Source organism: Oryctolagus cuniculus, chromosome 6 (assembly GCF_964237555.1).
Source record: "Oryctolagus cuniculus chromosome 6, mOryCun1.1, whole genome shotgun sequence".
NCBI classification, from domain to species: domain Eukaryota; kingdom Metazoa; phylum Chordata; class Mammalia; order Lagomorpha; family Leporidae; genus Oryctolagus; species Oryctolagus cuniculus.
The window spans coordinates 29943639-29956368 of record NC_091437.1 but is presented as its reverse complement, the minus strand read 5'-3'; the positions used below and the strand labels follow the sequence as shown (position 1 = coordinate 29956368).

The 12730-nt window shown below is 47.7% G+C and overlaps 1 long non-coding RNA gene across 1 annotated transcript; it reads left to right on the top strand.

Moving 5' to 3' along the window:
* Nucleotides 1-487: 487 nt before the first annotated feature.
* On the top strand, nucleotides 488-7958 carry LOC138850052 (uncharacterized). The gene is made up of 2 exons (XR_011389422.1): nucleotides 488-826; nucleotides 7722-7958. It is a non-coding gene; the product is annotated as an uncharacterized lncRNA (long non-coding RNA).
* The last annotated feature ends 4772 nt before the right edge of the window (nucleotides 7959-12730 follow it).

The following is a 12730-nucleotide window of genomic DNA, read 5'->3' as shown; positions in this document are numbered from 1 at the left end:
TGGGTGAGGCACGTGAGCCCTCCTTGGCTTTGGTACAGCACACAGCACGATGCTTGGGGCCCACTGCAAACAGCAAAATCACCAAGAAAATGCACACAAACCTGAACCATGTGGTGCCAGGCCCTGCTGCGAGGACACTGGCGGGCGGGGTGAGAGCTGAGAGAGCAGAGCGAACCTCGCTCCGTCTCAGTGTCACTCACAACTTTTGCTACTCCAAGCAAAAGTGACCACATGGGCACCAGGGGCACTGAGCCGGGGGATCACAAAGAACGCTGCGTGGGCGTGAACACACAAACACGGCCTCTAGGAATAATGGGGCCAGGCGCTGCTTTCCACCCTCTCTCCTGTCTCAGCCAGCCCTGTCGGGGTTTTCCTGTCTTAGTGCACCCTCACCCACTTCCCTCTGTCCTCATCTTTGTCCCTGGCAAGCCCAGCTGGGCCTCGTCTGCTGCTCACTCGGTTTCTCCATAGGAGGACGCCAGCCCAATGACCAGCATGGAGCCTGTGGCCACGACCTAGGCAAGAGGTCGCAGGGCCCAGCAGAAGGCAGGGGCGGGGAAGATGGGGAGGAGAGCCAGGAGGGCCGGATTCTCCCGTGGTGTAGGCCCAAGGGCATGTGGGCTCGGGGAAAAGGGGACGAAGGGTACTGATCTCATAAAAACCAGCAAACACCCCGGCCCTGGGTTCCAAATGAGGACACGAGAGGTGGCGTCTCTGCGGGAAGATGAGGGTTCCATTTGGGAAGCACTCACAAGGCCCACACCGTGTTCACAGAGAGAAGAAAGCAGCTCTGACTACTGCGAGCAGACCAGGACATCCCTAAAAGGTATGTGGGGACCGATGAGATTTCCAGAATGGTCAGGGAACCAAGGACAGCACCCATGCAGCCAGCACCCGATACATTCAGGCCGCACCCCAGCCAAGAGCCCCTTGCCCACACCTCTGGACCTAGGTTCTGCCATCCACAGCCCTGGCTGGGGCCTCTGCTGCTGCTGCCGCCCCAGAGCCCGGATGTGGCCCGCACTGCCACCCTCACCTGGTCAGAGGCCATGTGCCTGTGCTCCAGCCGGGGAGGGCGGGTCTCCGGGGTGGGGAGTAGGTTCTGTCCCGCGAGAAGGGAGATTCTCCAGAGCCGCTCAGATGTTCAGCCGCCAAAGAGCACAGCGCAGGTCTGGTGCCGCAGGGTTAGGGACAGACCAGCAGTAACAGCCCCACTTGTGAGCGCTTACTACACATCAGGCACCACACAAAATGCTGCACTCGCACTGGCTGGGATGAAATTACACAGAAAGCGGGAAGCGGGTGTGGAGAAGAGATCGGGGAGAGAAAACCGTACGAAGGTGGCCCCGTCTGTCCAGCTGGCCTGGCCGGCTGGCCGGCAGACAGGTGTTTCCCAGGAGGCTGGACCTGCAGGGCTAACCTGGGAAACCACAGGAAAACAAGACCAGCCCCAGCTGGGTCTGCATCCCAGCCTATCCACCTGTGGAGAGTGAATCTTGGTTTCTCGGTTTATAAAATGGGTACAGCGAAAGTGACTCCCTCATGGGGTTACTGTAGAAGAGCAGCGGTAGGTACAAAGCACGTTGGCAAATATCAATTAGGAACACAAAATGTGTCAGGAATCACACAGATTAACTCCCAGAAAACCTGTGTATGCCCGTATCATAATAAATGCTATCAAAGAGATTTCAATCGAGAACTTAATAACTCCAAGCTATGCTTCAATAATTTTCACGTATTTATATTTTCATTTTTATGTGAAAGACAGAAAGAGACAAAGATAGAAGATTTCCATCCATTGGTTCACTCCTCAATGACCTGGAACAGCCAGAAGCCCAGAACCCAGCCCAGGTCTCCCACGTGGATGCCATAGACCAGGTACCTGACCCATCATCTGTGGCCTCTCAGGATGTGCACTGAAGGGAAGCAGGAATCACAAGCAGAGCTGGAACCCAGCCCCAGGCACTGCAATATGGCATGCAGCATCCCAACCCCTGCTCCGAATGCCCATCCCCAAGCTTTGCTTTCAATCCATAAATTCTTCTCGCTTCCCCATCTGTGTGGTGGGTAAAGCTGCAGGGGACTGGAGGAAAGAGCCGTATCAGGATTACTGCTACCGGACATCCCAGTATTTCAGGCAGGCAAGACAGGCACAGCCAACATGGAGGAAAACAAGAAACAGAAATCTCAGATGGAGGAGAAATGGATTGGGGAGACGGAGGAATTGCCAAGAGACAAAGGTAGACAACTGGGTCCCGGGCTGCAGAGGAGCCGGTAGGTCAGGAACACACACTACCTCACGAAGCAGAAGACGACACGTGAGTTAACAGGAAAACCCAAGGAACGCCAGTTCACAGCACCCAGGGAGTAACGGAGACTGGGTTACTCTCCTACCTCACCCGAGAAGAACAGCCCATTTTATGAAACAACAGTTTTCAGACATAGCACAAGACAGCGGGGCTGAAACAAACCCGGTGAGCCACAGTGCAGGAAGGGCTAGGGGCTGGAACAACCCCCAGAGCTCACGCAGGACCGAGAGCAGTCAGCCTGCAGCCAAGCAAGTAGAAGATCACCTGCCTCGCGCAGAACAGCACTCCTTAGGGGCTGAGCCCACATCAGCTATGGCCAGACACTGGCAGGCTTCCTGAAGAACAGGCGACTAGCTCAGGCGTGGGCTCATTCAGCCACTGCTGGGACTACACGATTCTTCCAAAGAAGGCAAAAGCAGCCACAGACAATCCACATCCCACTAGGCCGGGCTGCCTCCAGCACAGCTTGATTTCCCAATCCAGGCAGCAGAACCGTGGGTCACAGCATGTCTACTGCTGCCTCCGATCGCAGGCTAAGGGTCAGGCTGCACTCTAACCACACTGAGCAGAAAGCTCACCCTCGTGACACAGGCCAGGGCATGGGTGCTGGGCACCGAGGACTTTCCCTTGCCATGCCTACCTGCACACCTGTGGCTTCTCCATGATGGGAGGGGGCCCACACAGATGGAGAGGGTTGCACAGAGTCCCTCTAGACAAGAACCAGGGGTAAACCAGGGTAAAGCCGGGGTACAGGGAGAACCTATGCTGCTAAGAAAGGGGGCCTGGCTCCCCAGCTGTGCATGGAAATGGAGAAAATCCAAGGACCATAATTGTGCCCCAGAACAAAGTCCAATAATGCTCACAAGAACACAAAAACTCCAACACTAAATAACACAGAAGTCACAACCTTTTTTTTTTTTTTTTTTTTTTTTTTTGACAGGCAGAGTGGACAGTGAGAGAGAGAGACAGAGAGAAAGGTCTTCCTTTTGCCGTTGGTTCACCCTCCAATGGCTGCTGCGGCCAGCGCACCGCGCTGATCCAAAGGCAGGAGCCAGGTGCTTCTCCTGGTCTCCCATGGGGTGCAGGGCCCAAGCACTTGGGCCATCCTCCACTGCCCTCCCGGGCCATAGCAGAGAGCTGGTCTGGAAGAGGGGCAACCAGGACAGAATCCGGCGCCCCGACCAGGACTAGAACCCCGTGTGCCGGCGCTGCAAGGCGGAGGATTAGCCTATTGAGCCACGGCGCCAGCCCTAGAAGTCACAACCTTTGACACCCAGTCTCAAGTCACCAGGGATGAGGGCGCCAGCGCGGTGGTGCAGTGGATTAACCCGCAGCTTGTGAAGCCTGCATCCCACATCAGAGCGCCAGTTCAAGTCCTGGCTACTCCGCCTCCAATCCAGCTCCCTGCTAATGCACCTGGGAAGGCAGTGGAAGATGGACCAAGCACTTGGGCCCCTGCACCCATGCAGGAGACCTTGATGGAGTTCTGGGCCCCTGGCTTCGACCAGGCCCAGCCTTAGCTGTCAGGGCCGTTTGCAGAATAAACCAGCATGTAGAAGAACTCTTTCTCTTTCACTCATCCTTTTTTTTTTTTTTTTATAAAGATTTATTTATTTATTTGAAAGTCAGAGTTACACAGAGAGAGAAGAAGAGGCAGAGAAAGAGGTCTTCCATCCGCTGGTTCACTCCCCAATTGGCTGCAATGGCCAGAGCTCACTGATCTGAAGCCAGGAGCCTGGAGCTTCCTCCAGGTCTCCCACATGGGTGCAGGGGCCCAAGGACTTGGGCCATCTTCCACTGCTTTCCCAGACCATAGCAGAGAGCTGAATTGGAAGTGGAGCAACCTAGACTAAAACTGGCACCCATATGGGACGCCAGCACTGCAGGCAGTGGCTTTACCTATCACTCATCCTTTCAAACATAAATCTTGTTGTAGCCATTTGGAGAGTGAACCAGTGGGTGCAAGATTTCTGCTGCTCTGTATCTCCACTTACAAATAAAATAAATCTTTAAAAAAAAAAAAAAAAAAAAAACAAGTTACCAGGGATGCAAGGAAGTAGGAAAATATGCTCCATCACAAAAAGAAAAATCAATCAAATGGAACAGTGCTAGAAACATCATAGGTGACAGCACTAATATAGAAAAACACCACAGTGGCATTATAACTATGTGCGCTCTAGAAAGTAAATGGAAAACATAGCATGTTAAGACACCGAAGATGGAAAAAGTTATAAATCAAACTCGAGGATGAAAAATACAATGTCTGCAATGTAAAAATAAATCAGATGGGATTCGGAGCAGAACAGACGCCGCAGAACAAGAGATTCATGAACGTAAAGACCTAGCAGTAGAAACAATCTAAAATGAAATATGGACAAGAAAAAAACAAGCAGAACTTCAGCAAACTATGGGTAGGAGACGCCAAACAGGCTCACATATGTGTAACTGGGATCCGAAAAAAAGACAGGAATGGGGTAGGAGTAAAAGATAATATATCTGAATAAATAATGGCCATGAATTTTCCGAATCTGATAAAAACAATAAAAGCGCATATGCATGCTTCCTACTCCTGCAGCCAAAGAAACCTAAGAAGGACTACAGCGGTAGCAGCCAGAGTCATGCAGGAGCAAAGGAACCGTCCTCCTGGAGCTGCACACCCGGCAGAGGTGCTTCCCAAAGCAGAGGAGGAGAGAGCGCCTTGGACCCTACGTGAGACGTGTGCAAGGGCTCCCTTCACACGGAGGCAACACCACCCGCAAAACTGGACTCACGCGAAAGAACAAAGAGAGCCTCAAAGGAAAACCTAAGCCTCTTCAATACTTTTTATAAAATCTCCCTGAAAGAGCAGCGACCGCTGAAAGGAAAAATCAAGGGCTGTCACTGTGGCACAGCAGGCTAAGCCACTACCTGTGACCCCGGCTTCCCCTATAAGCAACAATTCAAGTCCAGGCTCCCCGCTTCTGATCCAGCTTCCTATTAAAGCGCCTGGGAAAGCAGCGAAAGATGGCCCAAGGGCTTGGGCTCCTGCACCCATGTAGGAGACCTGGATGGAGACCCTGGCTTCTAATTCTAGTCTGGCCCAGACTTGGCTAATGCGGTCACATGTAGAGTGAACCAGAGGATGGAAGATGTGTATGTGTGTGCGCATGTTCATGTGCGTGTCCATCTCTCTCTGGTGCTTTCAAATATATAACTAAATCTTTAAAATAAGGAAAAACAGTAGCAAATTCCTGCAGGGTTTATGACGCAAGCGAAAATAAAACCAAGGTCAACAAAGGTCACGAAGGGGCCAAAGGGCGGAGATTGCCAGCTGTTAAGTTTCTTTTACTCAGCACCAAATAGTTACTTGAAGAACAGCTGCAGAAGTTAAAGATTCCAACTGTAGGGGCCTGCACTGTGGTGCAGTGGGTTAACGCCCTGGCCTGAAGCATCAGCATCCTATATGGGTACCGGTTTGAGACCCAGCTGCTCCACTTCAGTCCAGCTCCTGGATAACGTGCCTAGAAAAGCAGTGGAAGACAGTCCAAGTGCCCCTGCACCCACATGGGGGACCTGGATGAAATGCCGGGTTCCTGGCTTTGGTCTGGCCCAGCCCTGGCTGCTGTGGCCATTTGGGGGAGTGAACCGGTTGATACAACTTCTCTGTCTCTTCTCTCTATATATAACTCTACCTTTCAAATAAATAAATCTTTAAAAAGCTAAACAGAGGCCGGCGCCGCAGCTCACTAGGCTAATCCTCCACCTTGTGGCGCCGGCACACCAGGTTCTAGTCCCGGTCAGGGCGCCGAATTCTGTCCTGGTTGCCCCTCTTCCAGGCCAGCTCTCTGCTGTGGCCAGAGAGTGCAGTGGAGGATGGCCCAAGTGCTTGGGCCCTGCACCCCATGGGAGACCAGGATAAGTACCTGGCTCCTGCCATCGGATCAGCACGGTGCGCCGGCTGCGGTGCGCCGGCCGCAGTGATCCAGCCACGGCGGCCATTGGAGGGTGAAACAATGGCAAAGGAAGACCTTTTTCTCTGTCTCTCTCACTGTCCACTCTGCCTGTCAAAAAAAAAAAAAAAAGCTAAACAGAAAACATATCTGATAAAGATGCATATACAGAATATATACAAGGGAATATTATTCAGCCTTTAAAAAGGAGATTCTGGAGCTGGCACTGTGGCATAGTGGCTACAGCCAGTGCCTGTAACACCAGCATCCCATGTAGGTGCCAGTTCATGTCCTGGTTGCTCTACTTCTGATCCAGCTCCCTGCTAATGTGCCTGGAGAAGCAGCAACGGATGGTCCTAGTACTTGGGCCCCTGCAGATATGTGGGAGACCTGGAGTAAGCTCCTGGTTCCTGGCTTCGGACCAGCCTAGCCCTGGTCAATGCAGCCATTTGAGTAGTCACACAGTGGATAGAAGATCGATCTCTCTCTCTCTTTCTCTCTCTCTCTCTCCTTGTGTGTGTGTGTGCTTATGTATGTGTGTATATGTCTGTGTGATCTCCCCCTCTCTGTATGTAACTCTTGCAAATAAATAAATAAACCTTAAAAAAAAAAAAAGGAGATCCTGCCATTTGCCACAGGGATGGACCTAGAAGATAGTGTGCTACGTGAAATAAGCAAGACACCCAAAGAAAAATGTAGCATGGGGGCTGGTGTTGTGGCGCATCAGGTAAAGCTGTTGCCTGCAGCACAGGAATCCCATATGGGCACTGGTTCAAGTTCAGCTGCTCCACTTCTAACCCAACTTTCTGCCAATGCATCTAGGGAAGCAACAGAGGATGGTCCAAAGAGTTGGGCCCCTGCACTCACATGGGAGACCTTGAAGAAGCTCCTGGCTTTGGTCTGGTCCAACACCAGCCTTTGCAGCCATGTGGGGAGTGAACCAGAAAATGGGAAATATCTTCCTCTTTTTTTTTCCTCTCTCTCTCCCCCCTTCTATCTCTGCCTTTCAAACAATTAAATCAATCTTAAACAAAAAAAGAGAAGAAAAATATAGCATAATCTCAGTTACATGTGAAGTCTTTAAAAAGTTGAATACACAATGATAGAAAATAAAGCAGTGGTTTCCTTGGGGGGAAGAAGGCTATGAGAGGATACAAAGTGGCAGGTAAGAGGATAAACAGGTTGAGAGATCTTATGTACAACACAGGACTACAGTAAGAAAACAGTACTGTGCTTGGGATTCCTGCTAAATGAGTAGATTTTAGCTGCACTTACCACAGAAACAAAAAATTAGGCAAACATGTGAGATGATGGATATTTTCATTTTCTTCTCTATAGTAACCATTTCACTACCTAAATGTATCTCATGACATCATGTGATACACCTTAAATATGTAATACAACAAGATTTATTTTAAAAATAGATAAAGGGGAGGGGGCAGAGCTGTGGCACAGTGGGTTCAACTGCCGCCTTCTGATACAGCTTCCTGCTAATGGGCCTGGGAAAGCAGCAGAAGATGGCCTGAGTGCTTGAGCCTGAGACCCTGCGACCCACTTGGGAGATTCAAATGAAGCTGCTGGCTCTTGGCTTCTGCCCAGGCAACCCCAGCCATTGCAGGAATTTGGGAAGTGAACCAGTGGATGGAAGATCTTTCTCTGTGTGTCTCTCTCTGTAACTCTGCCTTTCAAATACAGTAAATAAATCTTCATTTAAAAAAAATAGATACAGGGATGGGTCAAACAGTTAAGACACCCCAGAGGCCCATGCATACTCTACCAGAGTACCTGGTTCCTCTCCCAATTTCAACTTCAGGCTAATGCACACCCAGGCAGGCAGCAGGCAAGTCCCTGCCACTCACATGGAAGACCTGGACTGAGTGCCCAGCACATGGCTTCAGCCCAGCCTGGTCTAGGTCGTTGTAGGCATCTGGGGAGTGAACTAGCCAATGGGAGAGATCTCTCTTTCTCTCTCCCCATCTCTCTCTTTCTCTCTCCCCATCTCTCTCTTTGGGCTTTCCAAATATAAATAAATATAGATACATATACAGAACATGTAAAGAACTCTTACAATTCAATGATACAAAGAAAGGACTTGATAAAAGTAAAGTAAAACAGATATTTCATTAAAGAAGAGACATTGATGGCAAATAAGCACAATGAGATACCACAACAGATCCTTTTGAATGGCTAACAATTTAAAAGATTGACAATCTTAAGTGTTGGCAAAGATGTAGAAACAACTGAAACTCTGATACATCACTAATGTGGATGAAAAATGACACAAGCTCTTTACAAAACTGTCTGATGGTTTCTTACACACATACACCCACCAGATGATCCAGAAACCCCATCCCTAGGTATCCACCCAAATCCATTAAAAATGTTTATCTACACAAAGATTCACATGTCAAGGCTCATAGCAGTTTTAGTCACAATGGCCGAACACTGGAAACTGACACAACCATTAACACAGATGAGTAAACAAAATCAGGTTTACTCCCATGATGGATAATTACTGAACTGCTACAATCAGCAAATGACCAAGAGATGCAGCAACGTGAATGAATCCCAAAGTCATCATGGGAAATGAAAGAAGCCAGACACCCAAAAAACAACCAATTGTATGACTTAATTTATGTGAAATTCAGAAAAGGCAATGTGTTTTGTGTCAGTTTTAAAAAAAAAAAGAGTCTGATTCCTCAACACAATCAAAGCAATTTATGATAAACCCACAGCCAGCATCCTACTGAATGGGAAAAAGTTGGAAGCATTCCCACTGAGATCCAGAACCAGACAAGGATGTCCACTCTCACTGTTGTTACTCAATATAGTCTTGGAAGTTTTAGTTGGAGCCATTAGGCAAGAAAAAGAAATCAAAGGGATTAAAATTGGGAAAGAGAAAGTCAAACTATCCTTATTTACAGATGACATGATTCTATACATAGGGGATCCAAAAGACTCCACTGGAACTCATGGACGAGTTTAATAAAGTAGCAGGATATAAAATCAACATGCAAAAATCAACAGCCTTTGTATATGCAGACAATGCCACAGCTGAGAACGAACTTCTAAGATCAATTCCATTCACAATAGTTACAAAAAAATCAAATACCTTAGAATAAATTTAACCAAGGATGTCAAATATCTCTATGATGAGAATTACAAAACATTAAAGAAAGAAATAAGATACCAAAAAATGGAAAAATCTTCCATGTTCATGGATTGAAGGAATCAATAATAGCATCAAAATGTCCAAGCTACTCAAAGCAATTTACAGATTCAATGTGGTACCACTCAAAATACCAAAGATCTTCTCCTCAGATCTAGAAAAAATGATGCTGAAATTCATATGGAGGCACAAGAGACCTCGATCAGCTAAAGCAATCTTATACAACAAAAACAAATCCGGAGGCATCACAATACCAGATTTCAAGACGTACTACAAGGCAGTTATAATCAAAACAGCCTGGTACTGGTACAGACACAGATAGGTAGACCAAAGGAAGAGAATAGAAACACCAAAAATCAATTCAAGCATTTACAGCCAGCTTATATTTGACAAAGGAAACTAAAACCAATTCCTGGAGCAAGGACAGTCTCTTGAACAAATGGTGCTGGGAAAATTGGATTTCTACAAGCAGAAGTATGAAGCAAGACCCCTACCTTACACCTTACATAAAAATCCATTCAAAATGAATGAAAGACCTAAATCTACAACCTGATACCATCAAATTATTAGAGAACATTGGAGAAACCCTGCAGGACATTGGCACAGGCAAAGAGTTCTTGGAAAAGACCCCAGAGGCACAAGTAGTCAAAGCCAAAATTAACAAATGAGATTACATCAAATTGAGAAGCTTCTGTACTGCAAAAGAAACACTCAAAAAAATGAAGAGGAAACCAACAGAATGGGAGAAATTATTTGCAGACTATACAACTGATAAAGGATGATAACCAGAATATATAAAGAGATCAAGAAACTCTGCAACAACAAAACAAACAATCCAATGAAGAAGTGGGCAAAGGACTTAAACATTTTTCAAAAGAGGAAATCCAAATGTTCAACAGACACATGAAAAATGCTCAGGATCACTAGCTGTCAGGGAAATGCAAATGAAAACCACAATGAGGTTTCACCTCACTCCAGTTAGAATGGCTTTCATACAGAAATCAATAAACAACAAATGCTGGCGAGGATGGCAGGGGGGAAAGGTACCCTAATCCACTGTTGGTGGGAATGTAAACTGGTAAAAACACTATGAAAGACAGTTTGGAAATACCTCAGAAATCTGAATATAGACCTACCATACAACCCAGCTATCATACGTCTCAGAATTTACCCAAGGGAAATGAAATAGGCAATAAAAGAGTTATCTCCACCCCTATGTGTACTACAGCTTAATTCACAATAGGTAAGACATGCAATCAACCTAAATGCCCGTCAACTGAAGACTGGATAAAGAAATTATGGGATACGTACTTTATGGAATACTACACAGTAGTCAAAAAATGAAATCCAATCATTTGTAACAAAATGGATGAATCTGGAAAATATCATACTTAGTGAAATAAGCCAGTCCCAAAGGGACAAACACCATATGTTCTCACTTATCTGTCACAACTAATAGAGCACCTAAAAATAAATCTGTAGAAGTGAAACTGACACTATGAGAAGCAATGATTTGAACAGCTCTTGTCTGAACTGTCGAGGAACAGTTTTGTTTTGTTTTTTGTTTTTTGTTTTTGTTTTTGTTTTTTTAATGGAGAATGGGACTGGGAATGGGAGAGGGAGGAGATGGGGTGGGAATGGTGGGAAGAATCACTATATTCCTGAAGTTGTACTTATGAAATCTGTACTCATTAAATAAAAGGTTTCTTTGAGAAAAGAAAAAAAAAAGGAGTCTGAAAAGAGAGGAAAGGAAGTGCTGTGGGTGAAGTACCCACAGTTTGTGGGAGGAGATGGTTTTGGGGTCTTCATGAGCAACACAGGAAGTGACAGATAGGAGGTTATAGCCCCAAAGTAGCCAGTCTCACTTTTCAATTAATTATTAAGCAAAATTGTCAGTCTATGGAAGATGATAGGCAGAGTTGGGTAGGAATAACCTAACCAGCCAGGGACATTAGATCTGGAATAGCCAGCCCTTCCCTGACATGCAATAGCTGTGAAAAAGCTGTTGAAGTGCTACCACCACGTTGTTCTCACGGTAGCTGTATCCACTGCACACTAGCATTTCCAACCTAACCTTCAGGTGGTTGACAGGCATTGAAGGAAGCGTCTCCTTCTGCTGACTACAACAGTACATGCCCCAGTACGTGCAAGGAGTTAGGGATTTCAGCGGAAACTGGTGGACTGATCCCGCTGTCTCTGGGTCCCTCTGTTACTCATCCACCACCCACAGGACCTCGGAAAAAGATTCCCACTTGGCTTCGAAGCTAATTTTGGTCCTAGCACTGGTCAGTGTTAACCTGGGTGCGGTAGCTGCGTGGGTGAGGACCACCAGGAAGCACAGGAAGTGGGACTGGTGAATCAGGTGGGGGCCTGACTCACCCAGGACCATGGGAACAGGGACTCCGGGGCTGGTGGCGCCATGTCTGAGCAGCACCAAGGCTTTACAGGGCATTATTAGTGGTTGCAGATGCCTTCCCAGCACTTCTCACGGCACGGCCTCCAGAGCTGCCCACATGCCTGTTGGGTATTTATGTTCCTTTGCCCTCCTGCCAACTCAGCGAACGCTGGCCTTCCTAACTCACCCTCCCTGACTGCTGTCCAGAGTGATCCAGAGCTGAGTTTGAAAGATGGGAGTTCTGGGGCAGGTGCCTGGCTAACCATTATGGTATCCACATTCCTTCTCAGGGTGCCTGGGTTCAAGTCCCAGCTCTGCACCCAACTCTAGCTTCCTGCTAACATGTGCCCTGGGAGGCAAATGGTGATGACTCCAGTAGGTGGGTCCCTGCTTGCTGCTGGCTCCCAGCTCTGGCCTCAGCCATCAGAGGCATTTGGACAGTGACCCAATGGGTGGGAGATCTATTTCTCTGTGTCCATCTGTCTCTTCCCATCTCTCAAATAAATTTAAAAAAAGAAAAGAAAAAAAGATGGCACCTCTCTCCAAAACCATCCAACCCTTCCTGCTGGAAGACTCTGAGGCCACCTTTTCATCCAGCCCACTGGTGACCATGCAGCCAGCCCGTGTGCCAGTGTGAATCCCTGGTGGGCAGACTTCTCTCAGTTCTCTCTCTACTGGCACTAACTCCACCTTATTGTCCCTGAAGAAATAACTCACCTTCCCTTTTATGCTCAGGCGCGGCTAAGTTCACCTGCAGCCCCAGCCTGGCGCATCACAACCCTGCAGTCACTTGGCCATCACAGTGGCTTCAGTGATGGGTATGTGAGTCAGACAGAGCCAACAAGACCCAGTTTCTCATAGTTTTGTGCATCTCCCAGGAAGAGAAACTCACCCTCCCAACTCATATGACTGAGAGCCCAGGATGTAG